Genomic DNA, 20,247 nt, shown 5'->3' on the forward strand with positions numbered 1-20,247 from the left:
GGAGTGGGAATAGTAATTTTTTCCCTCCCTCTATCCAATGCTTTCCTTACTGTTGCACTCACTGGAGTGGGAATAGTTATTTTTACCCTCCCGCTATCCAACGCTTTCCCTACTGTTGCACTCACTGGAGTGGGAATAGTAATTTTTACCCTCCCGCTATCCAACTCTTTCCCTACTGTTGCACTCACGGGAGTGGGAATAGTAAATTTTACCCTCCGGCTATCCAACACTAAAAATATTGAATGTTTTTTAATAATATTAATTTAACATATATATGTATGAAAAAAATGCATGTTTATTTTTTTTTCAATGTGGATTATTTACTAATTTTAAGGTTATTTAAGTATTTTAAAGTATGTTTTACTTGTATTCATTATTTCATTATTTTACATTACTTTTAAGACATTTAAAAAAACTCGATATTTTAACAAACTATAGTATTTACAACGATATTTCGGATTTGATATTTTTGTACTTACCTGTTTGTAGATAGGAAGTCAATATTCTGTCATTCTATATTTTTTCATCTTTATTTTGACAGGTCGATATTTTGCTCCTCGATATTCTGTCAGTGATCCGTCTTACACACAGGGGAGGCCCAGCTTTACTTTCAGAAAGCTCTCTCAGCTCATGAACACGGGAGACTTTTCATGAGGCTCCTTGCCCTACCGATTATGGACTTTAACCATGCCTGAGAGAGGCAGGACGAGGCAACATCCTGCATATTATGCAACTACCACAGCGAATTCTAGCTCCGCCTATTCTGCTGTTGCCCCAAACTCACTAGTGATCACCACCGTCTACGCGGCCCTTTATGCAAGGCCAATGGTAATAGATTTTGCAGAAAAGCCTCGGACCTATGTTTCTCCGCTAACTTCCCAAAGAACCTAGCTAGGTTGGGGCAATTCACAGACGCTATTTGATCCCGACTTCTGAACAGAATGATGAAGGGTGTGTGCTATGTGCACTTTCTTCACTCCTTCCCAGGTGTCTAGAGACAGCTCACCTTGACTATCCCTAGTGACCCAAGTAAAGTTAGTCTGGCCCTGGCGGTTAGGTGCATTGCAACATGAACAATTTGCTGTCCCCTTGTTTCTTGCACTAACTCTGTGGACTTTCTATAGAAAATAACCGGGACGCAAGACCAGGCGAGACAATACCCATGACGCTTTCTCATTTAAGAATTTTAAAGTTGTTAACACACTAGCAAGGTGACAGTGGGCTAGTTTCTAGGTGTCTCATGCACTTTTCTTTTACCCTGAGGGACACAAACAAAGTTAGCCAGGTCCCTGTGGCCTTATATGCTGCAACACAAGCACCTCACACTTTTTTAGCGCAATCCGGATGTAAGACTAGAAGAGACAATATTCGGGATATCCTTCCTTTTATGAATTTTAATGCTGCTCACAAATGCTGCTTGCCTTTAAGAAATGCTACAGATTGCATTTTCGTATAACATTTCAAATATTGCTTTTTATTGCATATAGGAAACTGATGTTTTCTGTCGTTTACATGTAATGATTTTAAGTAATCGAGCATAAATACAATTCAAGTTGGGAAAACGTGGAACGGAAGCTTCTTTTTAGATGGCCCTGCCTTAACCCGCTGCTGATTAGCCGGAGGTGCCCGTCAAGTGTCTTTGGTCTGCTGACGTCACAGAGGCCTGCGGTCGCTGGCAGCGTGCCCACTGTATTGCTGCTTGCTTCACAAGCATCACTGCACAGACATGTTCTGTAGCCCAGCACAAAGCAACTCAGGCTGCATCCCTCGCTGTTATCAAGCATCATTATGCATTAGTATAATTCAGAGTGAAAGCCGCCAAGGGAGTAGATGAATTCTCTTGTACATGAGGATGTTGGTCTCTGGTGACAACATTTTCAGAGACGCCTGGGTATCGCAGTCAAAGTAGACAGAAGCACTTAGAACATTTAGGTAAGTCATCGAGCTAGCTCTCTACATATCAGAATGTAGTAATATGTAGGGATTAAAGGCCTCTGTAGCAACCTGACCTCTGGCCCGCCCACAGTCCGAGTTCCATAGGGACATATTCGTTGCTAGTGACCCCATTCTATGTGTCCAGGAGCTTCTAATCCCTTTCATGGTTAGAGGGCTTGAGGGGTGAGGCTGAAAACAAGATGGGTCTCACCATCTCAGTGGGATTTCACAATGGTCTTTCCGTGCCCGCCTTTTGGTGACCTTGCCTGATTTGTTTCTGGCGGTGGTATCCCTGGTTAGGGAGTCAGTGTGGCTTCTTTAACCCACTGACATGGGCCCCTGTGCCAGGTGAAACCAACACTGGGAGCAAGAGAATGAAGATGGAAATTTGGACCCGCATTGAGAGCCACTGTGCTAGGAAAGAAGAATAGGGCTTTACAGTCAGAATACTTAGGTTTTATTATCGACCTGAGAAAAAGTTCTAATAAAAATATTGACTACCACGATATGGTGAAGAGAAGTATATACAGATAAGTACAGTTTCACCCTAATTAACTGCTCATATGTGTGACTTTTCCAAATATATATTGTCACGGTACATAGATGTCAAGCTAAGCATAGTAAATACATTGTCCCATTTTTTTTTTTACATACCGTCATAATGTGTTAGTTGTTGACATTTTTACCACAATATTTTGGCAAGTCTATATTTTTGTCCACGATATTCTGAAATACAACCAGTTAAGGGAAGGCTCATGATGGGAAAAAGAAATGGACAATAAGAAGACAACTTTGACTGACAGGTATTTCAGGCCTTCTGACTCCAGCAGCACAAAAGGACCATCCTGCAATCCCAGCGAGATCAGGGGTGTTTTAGTAACGTTCTAGAACGTGAATCACTGGTTTTGTGTGGAAAAACACTTTTCAAGAACCCGGAAGCCAGTCCCTCCACCAACTGAAACTGATACCCTGAAAGCGCAGCTGCCAACCTATTTACCCTTCAAGGTAGAAATGGTCAGCCCAAACAGGAAGCCATTGCACACCCAAAACGGAACCCTCCCAAGGTCACAAGAGGAAGTCATATCCTCCTACACTGGGTCACAAAGGTCTTCCAATGACAGGTGTAAACAAACCCTTATGGTGGCAGGCCATCTCAACCGTTTAATGCAAAGGGCTACATCACAGCAGGGCCAGAATGTCTAATCTCTCCAGATGGGCTATTCTGGTAGCCGAGGGGTTATCAAGTGAAAGAGGTAGGGTGGCCTGTAGATGAGGCATGTGGTAATCCCCCTTAGGCAGGCCCAGGGTAGAAGGCCCCTGAAAGTTTGTGGACCACAAGCAGTTTGAAGTGGAACTCCTACCAAAACTCCACCATGGGGACTGGTACCACAACAGCTTTGTCATCATGTCTGGACACTGTCTAACAATGATTGCACTGTGTAGGACGCCTAGGTGTTGGCAAATGAATATTCACAGCCCAATGCTCATGTACTAAACTTGATATTAAATTAGCAGAAGGGAATTAGTAATCTTTCAGATTAGTTTGCTTAGGTCTGTTGGCTCAGTGGACTCATTGCATCCATCAAATGGATCAGTGTTTGACCACGTAGCCACAGGTTTGAATCATGGCGGTTCCACTTGGCCACGCATCCTTCTGAGGAGAGTGGTAAACAAGTTTTATACATTAACACAACTTCAGGTAGATTAAAGTTAGAGCAACAAGACTGGCCTTATTTTTAAAGAAGACAGACACATCATGTTAGCTCTCTAGATCCGGCAAAGGCTGCCTGTGCAGTGACAGATTAGATTCAAGTTGTCCTGCATAACCCATAGAGCATGCCTGTCTGAAATACATGAGCAAACTAGTTCAGCACTACAAGCCAACCTGCAGCCAGAGGCTAGCATCAGGAAATAGAGCCACCCATGTCACTTTCAACATGAATGATCCTGAGAATACAGGGATTATGAAGCCTGGAGCCGACTCGATCATGCCTCAAGCCAACCTGAAGACCACTCTAATTTTGAGAGGAGGCTAAACACTCTCCGGTCCTATCTGGTCCCTCAGAATGCTGGACAACCCTGTGACCAAGGGGATCCATTAGGTAACAGATACCTAATACCTGAGAAGTTCTTAAACACTTCACAGAACACCTTTGGAAAGAATTAACTTGCCTGCTCCTGTGGAATAAGAGGAAGAAACTGCGAATAGTCTTGGGACAGCAGGAACTGGAATGGAACAGAATGGGGGATGGGATGGTTTTCTATATCCGTTTTTACTTTACAGTTTTTACGCCCCCTTTTTCCATTTCCCAATTGTAACTCTGAAGCTGCCTGGCACTGACAAGTGATAGCTGACAAAGCAGCAGTAAATAAAACAATAAGCCCCCAGAAAGCAAACCACATGTGCACTGGAATATGATTGTTTGGGGGGAAAAATTGATATTCATATTTGTAAAAGGCAGTTCTATTCAACTACAAATGACGAAAAACAATGAAGAGGTCTTTCATAAAAGTATAACCGTTGCATTAAGTATCTTTCGAGAAGAGTGGTTTGGGACTAAAACAGTCTATGCATTTGTGATGGAATAATGGCTTGAGGTTATGGGATGCCTTTTTGGGAAACACGATTTTTTTCCTCATTGGAATATTGAGCACTTCATTGAAGACAATGGAGTGCTTCGGGTTTCTAATGGCCGGTAGAAGCCCCGAGCATCAACATTCCAATGTTTAATAAAGGCCTTACAGAGCCCGAGGGGATTTCAACCTCCTTTGGGCTCCGTGAGGACTTTGTTTTACAAATTAGAATATTCTGCCCTCTGGGGGCGGAATGTTCTAATAGACTTAGAGCCCTCCATAGCGGACTCTACCTGCCATTAAAGGCCCGCTCACTTGTTAAAGGCCCTCGCCTTCAGCTCGGGTCTTTTAACGATGTAGCGGGCCTTTAATGACTGGTAGAGCACGCTACATCGGGCTCTAAGGCTATATTAGACTTTAGCTCAGAGCAAGAGGGAGAAAGGCAGGACATGGAGCTAGGAGGGGGAATAGAAAGATAAAAAAAACTGTGAAGAAGCAGGAATGGAAAAACACCTGCAAGAGTGCAAGAAAGACAGACAGACAGACAGACTGGAAATGCAGGGTGATGAAGAAAGAGTCATGAAGTGGATTCAAAACTAGGCAGTCTTGTTATGTTGCAAACCCTAGCACTTGACAGCGGTGGCGGTGACCTGACTCCTTAATAACACTTTTGCCCCTGCACTTTTTTTTTTTTTTTTTACAAGTTAAGAGTTCAAGTTATGGGAATGGCAACTGTTTCGAAAGGCGAATAACATTGATACCATCAACTGCAAAGAACTATGTAAGACCTGGTATGTAGACCATGTTGCAATAATGGAATTAGGAACATTGATTCTATGAACATGGTGTAAGTGTCCATATCTTATGACATTTACAGTAAAAACCGCTGATTTTGCGTATAGTTTTTGCAGCATTTTATCAGGACTTCCACTGTTGAACTCAACATGCAGGAAAGCAAGGGTTTGTATTGCCCTTGTTAAGATGCTTATCTTCCATAGTTGAGGTGGTTCCTACCTTTGATAAATGTCAGTCTGATGACTGCGGCTACCTCTGCACTAGGCACGCATCCAGCTGAAAGTTATAGCTGTGATGAACCATGAAAACAAAACCCCCGCATCCCTTCTCTTGCTTGCGGCTTTCATAAACTGCTTTGTCAGAATGAGGTCGCCGGGTGATTGTTGTGCATGCAGAGACCCCGGGGCCTTCCTATTGAACCTTCACTGCAGTAGGGCAGCCTTTTCTCAGAAAGTAAAATAAGCTGTTTTATTTTTTACTTTTTTGAACCAAGTTTCTCTTTCACCATTTAACTGATTGTATAATGGTGTGTTTGCTGTAATTTGAATAGGGGAGATTAAAATGTGCATATACTTAGATGCTATTGAAGCAGACATTAAAGTTAATAAGGTGCAGGGGCAGGAATCGGAGCTAGAATTTGGAAAAAAGACAAAAGGATTATAAATAGATTTCTGATTAGTCAAAGGAGACTTTCAACTGAATAATAATGTAGTTATTTATTTAGGGCACCTGAGTGCTTTAGTAACAGAGGGTACATCATAACAGAATATAGGAGCACATTTGAGAGGCTTACGTCACGTTTGCACCACGCAAACTGGTACATGCGTGACGCAAGCCTCTGTCAGATTTATGGTGCCACACAAATGTCCTTTGCGTGGCTTTGAACGGCTTCGATAATTTGGAGTAAGGCAACGCAGCACAAATCGCTGCGTTGCCTTTCTTTGCGCAATGGAGGCGTACCATGGGCATTGCGGTGGGTGTGCCCAAACAACTCCCATCATTTTTGAGACATTCTCAGATTTTCAAGGACTTGTAAACTGGGAATGTGCCAAAATCTTACGCCTCCCCATGGGAGGTATAATGATGACAAATATCTTCATTTCTCTTGGTTTTTTGTTCTTTCTATGTGTGTTGCATTCAGCACACATAGAGGGAAAAGCCTACCAGGATTGTTTTTGTGCAGGAAGGTGCCCCTTCATGCACAAAAAATAATCCTGCATGCAACTGTGGCGCCCTTGCACTATGGTGCAAGCGTGCTTGCGTTGGCGCTAGGCTGCCAAAACGGCGCATGGGAAAAGAAGAGGAATGTGCTGTATTGGATAAATATGGCGCATTCCTGACGTTTCCCAGGGACGCAGGGCAGCGCAGCACGGTGACTTACTGCGCTGCCCTGCGCCACTATTTTCATAAATATACCCCATAGTTCTTGGACAGAAACAAGTTAGCAAGGAATTATCTACATTTGGTGATACATATTTGACTTATTCTTTACAGTGGGCCATACACAGTGCCTAATTTCAGCCGGTGGTTGCAGGTGGTAAGCACCAGCATTTATTTTTGGGTCTGGCACTTACTTTTGACCCAGAGCAAGAGAAAGAAAACACAAAAGGAGGAAACAAGGAGGAACAGAAAGACAGAAAAAGACAGAAAAACAGTGGCAAACGGAGCAAGCAGGTTTGGAAAAGACCCTGCAATAGTGAAAAAACACAAACAGCCAGAAAGTGGATGGTGGTGGAAGGGAGAGAAATGTGGTGGAGTCAGGACTACTCAGCCTTGGCACTCGTCTCCCCCAACACTTGGCTGCAGGCTTCTGAGAAAAGCGTTGGGCACTTGCAATTATTATTTGACCAATTAACTACTAGCATAATATTAGACCATAAAAAATAGAAAATGTGCTCGTACACAGGAAAGGGAATAGCCTGACAAGGTCTTTTTGCAACAGAAAACCTTATATTGTGGATCATGAGAACACCTTTGGGGATACTGGTGACAATTCACAAAGGCATGTCAGAGTATGTAAAAGAGTTCTTCTGTAGATGTAAATTGCCCCCAAATCATCTAAAATGGGATATCCATTTACATTTAGTACAAATTGAAAGTACTGTGCTTTCTTTGCAGTTTTACTCATTGGGAGTTGGACGTTTCGGTACGTAATCAAAAATGCATGTACAAGTATGTAAAATAGCACTCCTGACTCCTGTAGTACTACTTCTTGCAATCGTAAATGCATTTGTGAATCAGCCCCATTCTGAGAGCAGAAGGTTCTTTAGTGCCCATCGGAAGGGTCTGTGCATTTCCCAGGGAAACGGGAGGAGCCAGGAGGGTGGCATGCCGCGAAGCTATGTGCCTACCCACACGTCAATGCTTAGGCCATGATATCCCCATACATATGGGGGTGTCACGATGGGGTAAGTATGTCCCTTACTATAAAGTGGTTGATGCTAAGAGTACGTTTCCAAAGCACTCAGATACAGCCCTGTAGTTTGGAGGAACTTTATCTTAACGTGCAGCTTAATCTCCACTCTGGGAGGGAGGTTCTGAAGCTGTAACAGGGAAACGTAACAAGTCAGCAGGATTTGAGCAGACCCATAATTCTCCTTGTTTTTTTTAAGTATGAGTGAGTTAACAGAAGGAGGCATCATTTCCATGCTTGTACATGATGTCCTTGTGCGGAACCCACAATGTGTTTATGTACCAGGTGCTGTATTCCGAATACACCGCAAAGTGAAGCAGTTCAGTGTGTGCAGTATTCCTACTTTCGCGGCGAAGCACTGAAAATACCGTCTTGCTCTGGTGATATGGCCAGTCTTACATAGAGCAAACACAAGGAGATGATGGACGAAGCGCTGAAACTTTTCAGACACTCACCCCCAGTCACAGAGCTGGGTTGAAGCGTCCTAGGATGCTTGTTTCCGGTCCAGGGAAGACATGGCTTGGCAGTTCGGGCTGGACTGTTCCCATGAGGCACAGGGTCAAGACTGATTTGCCTATAGCTGGGTCTGAACTGGGGTGGCAAAGTGAGATAAAGAATGATGATGGATTCAACCCAGAACTGTGACTGGGGGTGAGTGTTTGAAAAGTTTCAGCGCTCCGTCCATCCCCAGACCCAGAGTTGAGCAAGTTGGTGCTTGTGATTCAAGCCATGAATTAATAGCAGCACCTGAATTTGAGGACTGGTGTGTGAAAGTGAGATAGAATGGTGTATGTTTCAGTCTGTGTAGGTGAAAGAAACACCTTAATATATCATAGACCTGCCTTGTGACCCAAGGACATATGAGAACCAAGCCTCAAACCCAAACTTTACACCTACTTTGAGGGTCAAAACGAGATGGTGGATTTATATTACTGTCACCCTCACACAATACCATCACTTTTTCTCACATTCAACTTGACCATGAACCAAATTCATATTTATTCAAAATTGGATAGCCAATAGGCAACACTATAGATAGTCAAAGGTGAGGACCATCAAAGTTGTGTTCCTTAACTGTTATCTTAAAAAGCATCTTGGATGTAGCCATAAGCCTGAATACCATTCCTAAACTATGCAGCTGTATGTCTTAATACCATTCCTAAACTATGCAGCTGTATGTCTGAATACTATCCCCACACTGTGCCGGAAGGCAGAATAATTAACTATGGTATATATTAAGCAGGACCAGTGATACAGGAGAGCTCAATTGGTCTTCATGCAAATCAAAATGTTTTCTTAAACAGTGGAGAAAAATGTATCTCTGTGTCCAACTAGCCAGAAAAGCCTCAAACAATATGGCTATCCTTAAAGATGACGTTAGCTACTGAGGCTGACTGCTCTAAGTGAAGTTGATGGCCACAGTGCTCATATCCAACAGCTTTGAAAACACTTAGTTGCCATCATCTGTAAACCTGAGCGCTGCTTCCCAGAAACCACCAATGCTGTCTTGTTACAAAAGCTTGGCCTGAATCAGGACCGGAATGGTGGTGGACAGTGGTGAAAGTCCAGAACATAATGGAGCTAACCAAGTAGAATTGCCCATGATTTTCTCAATGTTGTGCAGCAAGGTGATATCTAGGTTAGGTTGTTTTAATAGCAGAAATACTAATCCATCCTTCAGATACTAGGGTGCTTCCACTTCAGGGAAAAAACTACTCATGAGGTTCAAAATACGTAAAATGAAGAACTCAGCATGACATATGGGCATCCAAAGTAGAGACTTCAGTCTGGAATATCGCAGAAGGAATATCATGTGGTCCCAGTTTAGTGACCAGTGGGTATCATCTGTGTTAGGAACAAGATAATGTTTGCTATAAAGGTGGGAGATGACTGGAAAAAATCCACATGGGAAACTAGGCAAATCAGTACATGTGCTGTTACTTATTAGTCACTGAAAGATTGTGTCTTACTAAAAGAGGGGATTTAGAGAATCTCAAAAGACTGCAAAGTATGTTGAGTAGTGAGACTCTATAGTCGCCATGGAGACTTCTTTAAATGTCCAAGATAGCGGACTTCAGGCATCAACAAGAAATTCCTTTTAGATAATGAGAGGGCATTTTTACATTACTGAGCAGCATTTTATAAAGTAACTGATTGTATGGGCTTAGACATTTACAGTGTTTTCTTTCAGCCTATGGGTTACTTTGCTACTTCAGAGAATTAGCGTACAAGGGACCACTATGAGACTGAATTCTTGAAAGTGACTTGGGTAGACATGGTTACTATTTCTGTTGCAGGGTTGATCATTCAGGAATTTAGTAATGGATTAATAATGTTATATGTGTTGTATGTATTGCGCAAACACAGTCATGGGAACAGAAGTAGACTGTTAGTGCATTTCGATGTGGTATTCTTTAAAAAAAATATGTCTTCATGTTTTTCCTAAATTGGAGCAACGTTGGGGTGGTCCTGACTAGCACAGGCATGATGTTTTAGATCCTCAGTGTACAGATAGAGAAGGTTTATTGTCTTGCTTTCTTTGCACTCCTTGCCTCCTTTGCATCTATGGGAAACGGTGAGTTGTCAGCCAGATATACCGGGGTGTTGGTCATGATGGTTTTGTAAGTGGTGCATCTGGTTTTGAAGATGATGGGGGCTGGCGCTGGGAGCAAGTGGAGTTCCATCAGGATGCACGTGATGTGTTAATATTTCTTCAGGCCCTTGTTGAGATCTGCTGTAGTGTGTAGGATGCCTTAACATAGGGACTATGTGGAATCTGAAAGACCACCTTCCAGATGCACGAGAACAAGGGCTTGAACAGCAATGCTGAAGTCACGTTCTGGGGGAAGGGTTTTGCATTCTTTACTGAAGAGCGGGAACCAGGCCATCCTTTTTTTCATGGCAGTGTGTTCCTTGAAGAGGATGGTGTCCAGGGTGAATCAGTTTAGGCCCAATGTTATTGAGCCATATTTGGACTAGTTTGTTGTATCCCAGTGATTAGGTGGGGTTAAGCTTCAGATGGGTGCTGCCCATCCAGGTTTGGAAGTGGTACAGGCATTGTTTGAGACATAAGATATCCAGAGCGAAGAAGACTTTTAGTTGTGGTTGTGCACCGTTGGCATATTTGTGAACATCTGTGCCAGCATAAGCTTTGTCTGTTTTTAATTTGCTTCAAAGGGCTTTAAAGAACAATAGCTAGCTTATTTATTTCTAACACATATTCTTCATGCTTTTACTGTGCTTAAAATTTGACTATTTATTTTCAAATATGGTTGTTCTGCCCAGCGTAAACTGCTTCAACGCATCATCAGGGGTAGTACGTGCTAGATAAATACAATTACAATGTGCCTGTAGGCCATGTTCCTTGTTTGTTTATTGCCTCTGCCTGGTGATAAAGGCATTGAAGCAGGCGTTCTTTGCTCATTAGTTACCATCTGACCTAAAAAGTCAGTGCTCCAAGACATCTCTTTAGCAGAAGGGCAGCAATGGTTGTTACTTTTGGGTAACTGATACAATCTAGCGCTTTAGTCATTCAACTTGTTAAAAAGTGTCTCAATTTCTCTGTTCGGTCTTGGCATAGTACTCTCTAATGAGCTTCCAGTTGTTGACACAAATGGAAGCAACATGCTGGATATTCAAAGTAGGCTTCATCATAAATTCTTAATTTATAATCTCCAACTATTGGGTGTACGTCAGCTGAGCAACCTTTCTGTGATTTTATTCATTACTTATAGACTTGAAATGTTTCTCAAAATGTTGGTTATTCACATCAGCCTATTTTTCAAATCTTAGGTGGCAAGTAGTTGGGCTCTTAGCCAGGCCATGGACCTCAGTTAACCCTACTGGGCATCAAGGAGCTCTCTTGTGGGATACACAAATGGTGGTCCGCCAGCAGTGCTGATTTTCTACATATGTCGGCCACCCTTGAAACAGTGGGACATTCTTTGTTATTGGCTCATCTACAGAGATTCATCAATTTCCCTGCTATGGCCAGAGCCCACGGGAACGGCTTTTTTAATAGTGGTTAATTCTATTATTTATTATACAGCCCTCAGATCTGTCAGATGGGGTGTACCCCATGGCTCTATCCTTTCTCTGCCACTTATCAGCATCAATTGGTAACTGGGAATCCATGAGGCATAGAATGCCGTCACTAAATGGGGCTAAGATCAAAGCCATGCTTGCTGATAGCGAGAAAGCTGGGGGTTGCCCTATTTCTGGCCTACCTCATTTTTTTTTTACTTGCTACGCTGTAAAGGCCTCGCTGTTTGTGTGCGGCGACTATCAACTATCTAGGAAAAGACAAATAAAGGAGGTCATTATGGTCTGTAAAACCCTTTGCTCTGAAATACTGTAGGAAGTAAATCCACTTTGAATGTATTATAGACTTCAATGTGTTTCTACATTTCTTAAATTGCATTGCAATTAAAACATTTAAATTGGTAGACTGCATTTCAGGTTGGCTTTATTGAAGGTAAAAAGTAGGGTTTCCTTGGAGTACATTTGCAAACTTGAACTACAAGGCCATGTCCCCTCTGAAAGAGAACTCTTGCTGCACCCTAGACTGCAGCCTCTGCAAATGCTGAAGTACCTTTAATAGCAGGACAATTTAAATGCTGTTAGAATGCTCCATCCAGGATATAATCAAAGCAACTACCACTATTCTTTTGGAGGAGGCAACTAGAAGAGATTCTTCATGAGGCCCATTGACCTAAGGTGGTTACCCTTTACGTGTGGTGAAAGTTGTTGTGAAAATGAGGATTGTCTATCTTACGACCACGACGTTCATCCTGCTTAGGTTTTTTTCACACTACGGTGACACACTCCTGGTTCAGTGGATTAAAGGTGACTAATAAATGTTGTTGGCAGGGCGCTTGGTTGGCCAAGTTAATGAACATTTGAGCATCATCACACGATTGCAAAAATGCTAACTGTTTATCCTGCTAATCTCAGACAGTTATGTTTTGCATATCAAGAAAGAGAGTTCAGAGCACTGTTTACAAGACGGCGTGGCATATGCCCAGCTGTACTCTGCGAAAGAATATCCAGTCCGCCAGTGAGCCAGACCATTTGCACTGATATGTTGACCTTGTTTGAAAGAAGGTGGCGGCTGATGGTGTTGAAGGCCTGTGAGCAATCCAAAAGGATCAGGGTCTGACACGGTCAACATGCATTTCTCCTCCAGGGTCATCTGTCCATCACTAAGGTGAAGACATTGATGGCATCTTGGGTTTAAAGTCAACTTGTGCCAAGTCTACGCTCCTTCTTAAAGAAATTGGAAATGCTTGTTTTCCTGAGTGACTTAATAAATATGGCAGGATGCAAATTGACCAGAAACTTGCTGGCTCATAAGGGTATAAAAAAGCGTTTTAAAGAAGTACTTTTTGAAATTGTATGTGAATAAAACCTTTGTTAAGTGATGATACTATAATCAAAAGAAACTGGTGACACCTGCTCGAGTAAAGTTCCGAGTGGATTCCTATTGGGGATAAATCCCCAGAAAAGTTGAAATAAGTTATTAGTGGGGCAGGAGGTAGGACAACGCATATACCTCGGTGGGCCATTCCATGAGGGTGGTCATTCTGCTGAAGTCTCATTCGAAATGTCTTTTAGATATAGCTTGTAAAGGCAAGTGTTAATGTCATTCGAAATCAAGATAAGATAATTTGGGAACCTGAATTGTATCTAGGATTTGGCTGCTTGTAGTTTGCACCTTTCTTCATTAATTTTCTCTGAACACCTGACAACGAACAACCGGCTAATCGAGTGAGCCCACTAAAAAACCATAACTTTGAGGTAGTTTCTTCTGAGCTTTCTGTACCGTGTTAGATTGAAGGAATCTCCTAAAACATCTGTAGACCTGGCAATATTAAGGAAAAAAGTGTGCCTATCATTGTAAATGTCTAGTATTTGTAAAGTGCGAACAATTACACGAAGGTGTCAAGGCGCTGGGGGCCCTCGGGAAGATTAAGCGAGCTATTCCCCAGAGTCACATGGTGCTGGGCTGGTCTGCCGCCGGCACCAGGGATCGAACCGTGAGCCCCCTGGTTTTGGCGTCAGTTGCCCTGGCCGCTGCGCCACACCTCTTCCGCTTGTAGCTTGATGGGGGAGCGATTTCCGTGAGCCCCCGGGTTCTGGCGTCAGTTGCCCTGCCCACTGCGCCACACCTCTTCCACGTGTAGCTTGATGGAGGAGCGATTTCCTTGAAGAAAGTAGGATACGCAACAGCACCCACACTGCAACTAAAAGGTTTTACTATTTCCCTATTTTATGATACTCAATTTATCAACCTTCGAAGTAGCAAAGGGTGTCTTGAAAGTGTTGGCAATCCAACTCATGATGAGACCAAAGTACAATTTGTTGAAACTTCCAGTTAGGCAATTTTGCATAATTTTCACATGTGGGAGTCGAACACAAAATGTCTCCCAGAAAGGATAAAACTGAGGTGGAGAGACATTTTCTGCTTGAACCAGCATCCTGACAGTGTCTTGAGACACTTTTTAATACAAAATGTGCCCTCAGGTCACAAGTCACGGGCGATATCAGCGAACCGCACTGTGTAACTTCATGTCATTTTGCTTGAGTTTGAGTAATTTTTCCATTCTGTTTGCATAATATTGCATAATTTGTGTGAAGTATAATTCTGGCCCGATCATCCGTTTGCAGAAAGAATTTCAAAATTGATGTTATATGTAAAGTACATACTTTGTGCCTTTTTATACAATCCTGAATCCTCTCCCTACCTCGTACCTGGACTCTTGTGCCTTCTTATGTGCCTTAGCCATTGCTACCCGATTAGGTCTGTATGCAAAATGAGGAATATGTTTTAGACTATAAACTTGGAATCTGAATTTTACTTTAATGACAATTCTTCATTAGTTGCTTGCTCTATAAATGTGTTGTCGCTAATTCTGCATTTTTAGGCTCGACTCGAAAGCACACTGATCACATGATGTGATGTTTAATAATGCTTCAACATATACAGGCAGTTGGGTTTGGCGTCTTGTCATCACATGCTGTTGGCTGTTTGGTCTACCAGGCTCTATTTTGATGTTTTTGTCAGGACTCGTTTGTGTGTGGGAGTCTGACATTAGAATAGCAACCTTATTGCATTGTCACAGCTTTACTCCAAGATGGCCACTCCGTAGTCTTGTTGTGATCTTGCAAGCCTTCGGGAAATTGTCTCACGATATAGTGTGACTCCGGATCATCTTGGGATCAGGCCTTCTAAGCCCCATTCGATGTCAGTGTCATTCATTGTCAATGCTATACTTGTTAATTATGCTTCCTGACAGACTGGATCCATTAACACATTAAACATGTCTTCTTGTGTTATGATCTCTTTTCCTTCTTGCCTCTTCAGACTCCCAGCGGACATTTTTCTCAGATGCCACTTTCACATCTAATTATGTTACCGTTTATTTGAGTGTCGTCTAGGCTTACATTAACTTGCTCAGCCACTAAGGTCATCATTTGGGACGCCCTCACTAAACAAACCACCACCTTTTGGCTTTCTTGAAACTGATTTTTACAATCTTTCAAAGTTTGTGGGGCTCTCAGGATTCCCAGGTTATATTTCTCCTTTTCATTTTCTCACATCTAATCCTGACTTCATAACAGAATAAACAAGAGGTCTACAAGTTCCAGAATGCATAGAAAACAAGAATCCTCAAAGCCAATAGGTCTCCCCTATGCAAGAGCTGTTGGCTTTGCCAATGTGTTTTACCTATATTGTACCTCAGTGTGGCTGCTGTTCAGCATGGGTAAACGTTAGTGGCATAGAGGAGAGTGGAGTGTTGTGGATTGGAATGGCAAAGAGTGGAGTAGAGTGTCATAGAGTGGAGTGGCATAGCATGTCGTGTACTGCCATAGAATGAAGTAGTACAGAGTAGTGTTTTGTAGAGTGCTGTGGCGTAGCACACATTGACATTGAGTGGTGCAGAGGTGATTATAGTGTCATAGAGTGCTGTGACAAAGAGTGGAGTGCTGCAAAGTATAGTGGCATAGAGTGGAGTGATGCAGAGTAGAGTGGTGTAGAGTGCATTTCATAGAATGCAGTAGTACAGAGTAGAGTGTTGGAGAGTGCAATCAATCAATCGGGATTTGTAGAGTGCGGTTAATCACCCGGGAGGGTATCCAAGCGCTAGGATCCTGCTGAGATCAGTCAAAGAGCCAGGTCTTGTGTCCCTTTCTGAACTTCTGTGAGAGAGGATGCTGTTCAGAAGGGGAGGGAGAAGGTCTTTCCAGGCCTTGGCGGCGAGGTAGGAGAAGGAGCAACCTCTGCTGTGGCTTTGATGAATGCGGGGAGGTTGAGTGAGGGCGTGGGATGCAGAGCGCAGGAGTCTGGAGTGTTGGTGGTAGTTCAGGTGGTGGGAGATGCATGCTGGTCCTTGGTCGTGGAGGGCCTTGTAGGCGTGTATCAGCATCTTGAATTGGCATATTTTCTGGACGTGGAGTCAGTGGAGGTTCCTGAGGTGGAGGTTCCTGAGGTGGAGGTTCAGTGGGTCCATGCAGTGGCATTGAGTACAGTAGTGTAGTGGCGTAGAGTGTTGCCAAGTATAGTGTCGTAAAGGGCAATGGCATAGAATTCAGCAGCATACACTGCAGCATCATAGAATTGAGTGGCACAACTTCGAGTGATGCATAGTAGTGCAGTGGCGTAGAGTGCAGTGATGCAGAGTGGAGTGGAGTGACAGAGAGTACAGTGATGGCGAGTACAGTGTCTAGAGTGCAGTGGTGGAAAGTAGAGTGGGGTATAGTAGAGTGGGAGAGTGCAGTGGCATAGAGTGATACAGAGTGTAGTGCTGTAGAGTGGCTTATAGTGCATTGGCATAGAGTGCACTAGTGCACAGTTGAGTGGCGTAGAGAGCAGTGGCATAGAGCAGATTGTTTCAGAGTAGAGTAAAGTGTTGTAGAGTGGATTTGTGCAGGGTAGAGTGCAGTGAAGTAGAATAGAGTGGCGTAGAGTGCAGTGATGCAGAGTAGATAAGAGTGGCGTACAGTTGACTGGCGTTTAGTTCAGGGGCATTGAATGCATTGGCATAGAATGCAGTAGTGCAGAGTAGAGTGTTGCAGAGTGTAGTGGCGTAGAGTGCAGTGGTGTTGAGTAGAGTGGCGTTGACTACAGTGGTGAAGAGTGCAGTGGCGCAGGGTAGAGTGTAGTAGTGTAGATTGCATTGGCGTGTGATGTTACAGAGTATAGTAGTGTATAGTGCAGTGGCTTAGAGTGTTGCAGAGTATTGTGGTGTAGAGTGTAGTTGCTTAGAATTCAGCAGTGTACAATGCAGCATCATGGAATGCAGTGATGTAGATTAGAGTGGTGCATAGTACAGTGGAGTGGCATAGAGTGGAGTGGTGTAGAATGCAGTGGTGTAGAGTGGCAGAGTGCAGTGGTGTAAAGTGGCATAGCATAGAGTGGGTTGAGTAGAATGCATTGTTTACAGTGGCGCAGAGTAGTGTGTAGTAGCAAAGATTGGATATGGGAAAAGTGTTGCAAAGTATAGTGGCATAGAGTGCAGTGGCATCGAATTCAGCAGCATACGATGCAGCATTTTGGAACGTAGTGGCATAGATTAGAGTGGTGTATAGTGGAGTGCAGTGGTGTAGAGTGGTGCGGAGTGCAATGAGGCAGAGTAGAGTGGTATAGAGTTCAGTGGCAGAGAGTGCAGTGTTTCAGAGTAGAGTGTGGTAGAGTCCAGTGGTGTAGAGTGGCATATGGTGCAGTGGAGTAGAGAGCAGTGACATAGAGTACAGTCATGCAGTGGCATAGAGTAGATTGAAGTGGTGTATAGTGGAGTGGTGCAGGGTAGAGTTCAGTGGCATAAAGTAGAGTGGAGTGGCATAGAGTGCAGTGGTGCAGAGCACATTAGACTGGCATACAGTGGATTGGTGTATACTGCAGGGGTGTAGAGTGGAGTGGTTCAGAGCAGAGCGCATTGGCATAGAGTGCAGTAGCATAGTGTGCAGTGTTGCAGAGTAGAGTGGAGTGGCCTAGACTGGAGTCGTTTAGAGTTCAATGATGTAGAGTAGACTGGCATAGAGTGCATTGACAGAGTACAGTGGTGCAGGATAGAGTGAAATGGAATAGAGTGCAGTGCTGTGGAGTGGAGTGAAGCAGAGTAGAATGCAGTGTAGTGGAGTGGTGCAAAGTAGAGTGGAGTGGCGTAGTGTGGAGTATGCATGGTGTGGTACCACACTGCCATTACAGATAACACATTTTCAACTGATATGACCATTACAATAGCACAGACATACAGTTTTACTAATAAAACTAAACAGATAATGTGTGGAAATGGCATCACCTAGTTTATTGATTTGATCATATTGAAGTATTTGTTTCCAACACACTTCAGAATTACCAGAAAACGTGCTTCATTTGTGCTTTCCGAATTCTTATATATTCAGAAGTACTCTTCACAGTTCATTTAAATTTTATTGTGTGCTAGAAAAAAAACCTTTCCTGCCCCCCAGTAACCAGAATGATTGTCACATAAATCCTCTCACTTCGAAGTCAACGCCAAGCTCCCTATGAATACAAAGCCTGACATTTGACCTCTACCTTTGAATGCCCAGCAAATGTGACAAGATGAGAACGGGATTTGCAGTCCTGTTTACAGAAAGGAGTCCTCATGGAAGAATACTAGGAAAAGGTAGTGGGAAAAGGCTTTGCTCCTAGGGAGGGATAAACTCACAGTGGACAGCCTAAAACAAATACAGTCAACAAAGGGAAAGCTAGAGAATGTGTTACAAACCACAAAGCCAGTGGTAAGCAACGGGCGGAATGCATTCCCAGAGAAGCTATCAGAATGTCCCTAATGTTTAGCAAACCAGACAGCTGTGCTATCTGGAAGGCTTCGACCTAAAAATTAATTAGACCAGTTAATCACAAAATTTTTGCAAATATAAAATAGTAACACAACTATTACCACAGTAATAATTATTTATATGCAGTGGTATGTATTGCAATACTTACTAGACATTGGCGGTGTTTACTGCGAGAATCAAACAATGGTGGAGGACCCCAGTTTAGAGCAATTGGCATCTTTCTTTGTTTACTGCACCCTCACCTCAGGGATATATCGGGGGACACAAGCTGTCAGCCTGCCACATTACTCCTCGGAAGCCTGCAAACTCATCTGCGGAGTTCCTCAAGGTTCACCGCTCAGTCCCACCCTATTGAAAGCATACATGATCCCTCTGACTAATATCATCCATGCACACAACATCTACAGTCTCTCCTACGCATGTGACATGCAACTATTACTCACCCTATTAGATAAGGCCCCCAACACAAGAAACAAGTTCATTGCCTGCATGAGCGAAGTCACTAACTGGACAAAAACCAACTGTCTCAAGCTCAACACAGCAGACAAGACAGAAGTAGTGATCTTTGCCAAGAACACCTCAATGGACTCCAACTGGTGGCTGGTCGAACTCAGATGAACACCTAGAACCAATGACAGGAACCTCAGAATAATCTTCAAAATCAAACTTGACATGACTGAACAAGTGAACGCCATCACTGCCTCCTGCTTTCACACCCTGAAGATGCTGAAGATCTTCAAATGGCTCCCATGCAACACAAGAAAAGCTGTCACTCACACTCTAATCACCAGCAAGAGGGACTATGGGCAACATCCTCTACACCAGGATCACCCAGCAACTCACTAGAAGACTACAGACCAGAGCTCGGCAGCCAGACTCACCCTCAACCTTCCACACAGAACTCCCATTATGCCACACCTCAAGGAACTACACTGGCTTCCAATAAACAAACACGCTCAATTCAAACTCCTCACATACACATTCAAGGCACTCCACAACCTTAGGTCCCACCTACCTGAACTTTAGCATCTCCTTCCACCATCCATCCAGACACCTTTGTTCCGCAGGTCTCCTATTCACCATCATCCTATGCATACACAGAACCAGAGGAGGTGGATGAGCGTTCTCTTACATTGCTCTAAAACCTAGAATGACTTCCCTCTCTACATTAGAGCTGCCTCCTTTCTTCTTGAATTCCGCAAGAAGCTGAAGACCTGACTTTAAATTAACCAACATACCATGGGTAGAGCTGGGCACACACACTTGCTTAGCGCCAGGATATCCTCATGGGTGAAAGTCCCCTTTACAAATATATGTACCATAATGGAACATTTTCCCTATTGACCTCTATTGATGAAGAGGCAATTTCAGGTTGAAGACAGCCACGATAATGCAATTTTGGGCTTAAAAAATTGAGTGTCTTTTTCGTGAATCATGCCTAGTGGCATGTACTCAGCAACACACCACCTGTAATAGGTGAAAAAGACAGCATAGAGAAAAGAAAATGGAAGCTGCTTAAATTTATTTTCCTAATAGACAAGCATTGGCACAGCCATCGGTATGGGTTTTGTAAACAGATTTGCAAAGAATTGATAAGGTATCTCCAGGCCTTTTCGTGACTTTGTTAGTGGTCTGTATCAGTCGCAATTCTTCGAGCCTGGTGAAGATTTGTAGAGGATATCCCTACCCAGTGCTAGAGGACAGTG

At 43.3% G+C, this 20,247-nt stretch overlaps 1 protein-coding gene across 1 annotated transcript in view; it reads left to right on the top strand.

The window, feature by feature from the left end:
* The window catches only part of RPH3A (rabphilin 3A), an 889,811-nt gene that overhangs the window by 489,841 nt on the left and 379,723 nt on the right, over positions 1-20,247 (top strand). The window lies entirely within an intron of this gene.

This window comes from Triturus cristatus, chromosome 11 (assembly GCF_964204655.1).
Source record: "Triturus cristatus chromosome 11, aTriCri1.1, whole genome shotgun sequence".
In the NCBI taxonomy this organism is placed as follows: Eukaryota; Metazoa; Chordata; class Amphibia; order Caudata; family Salamandridae; genus Triturus; species Triturus cristatus.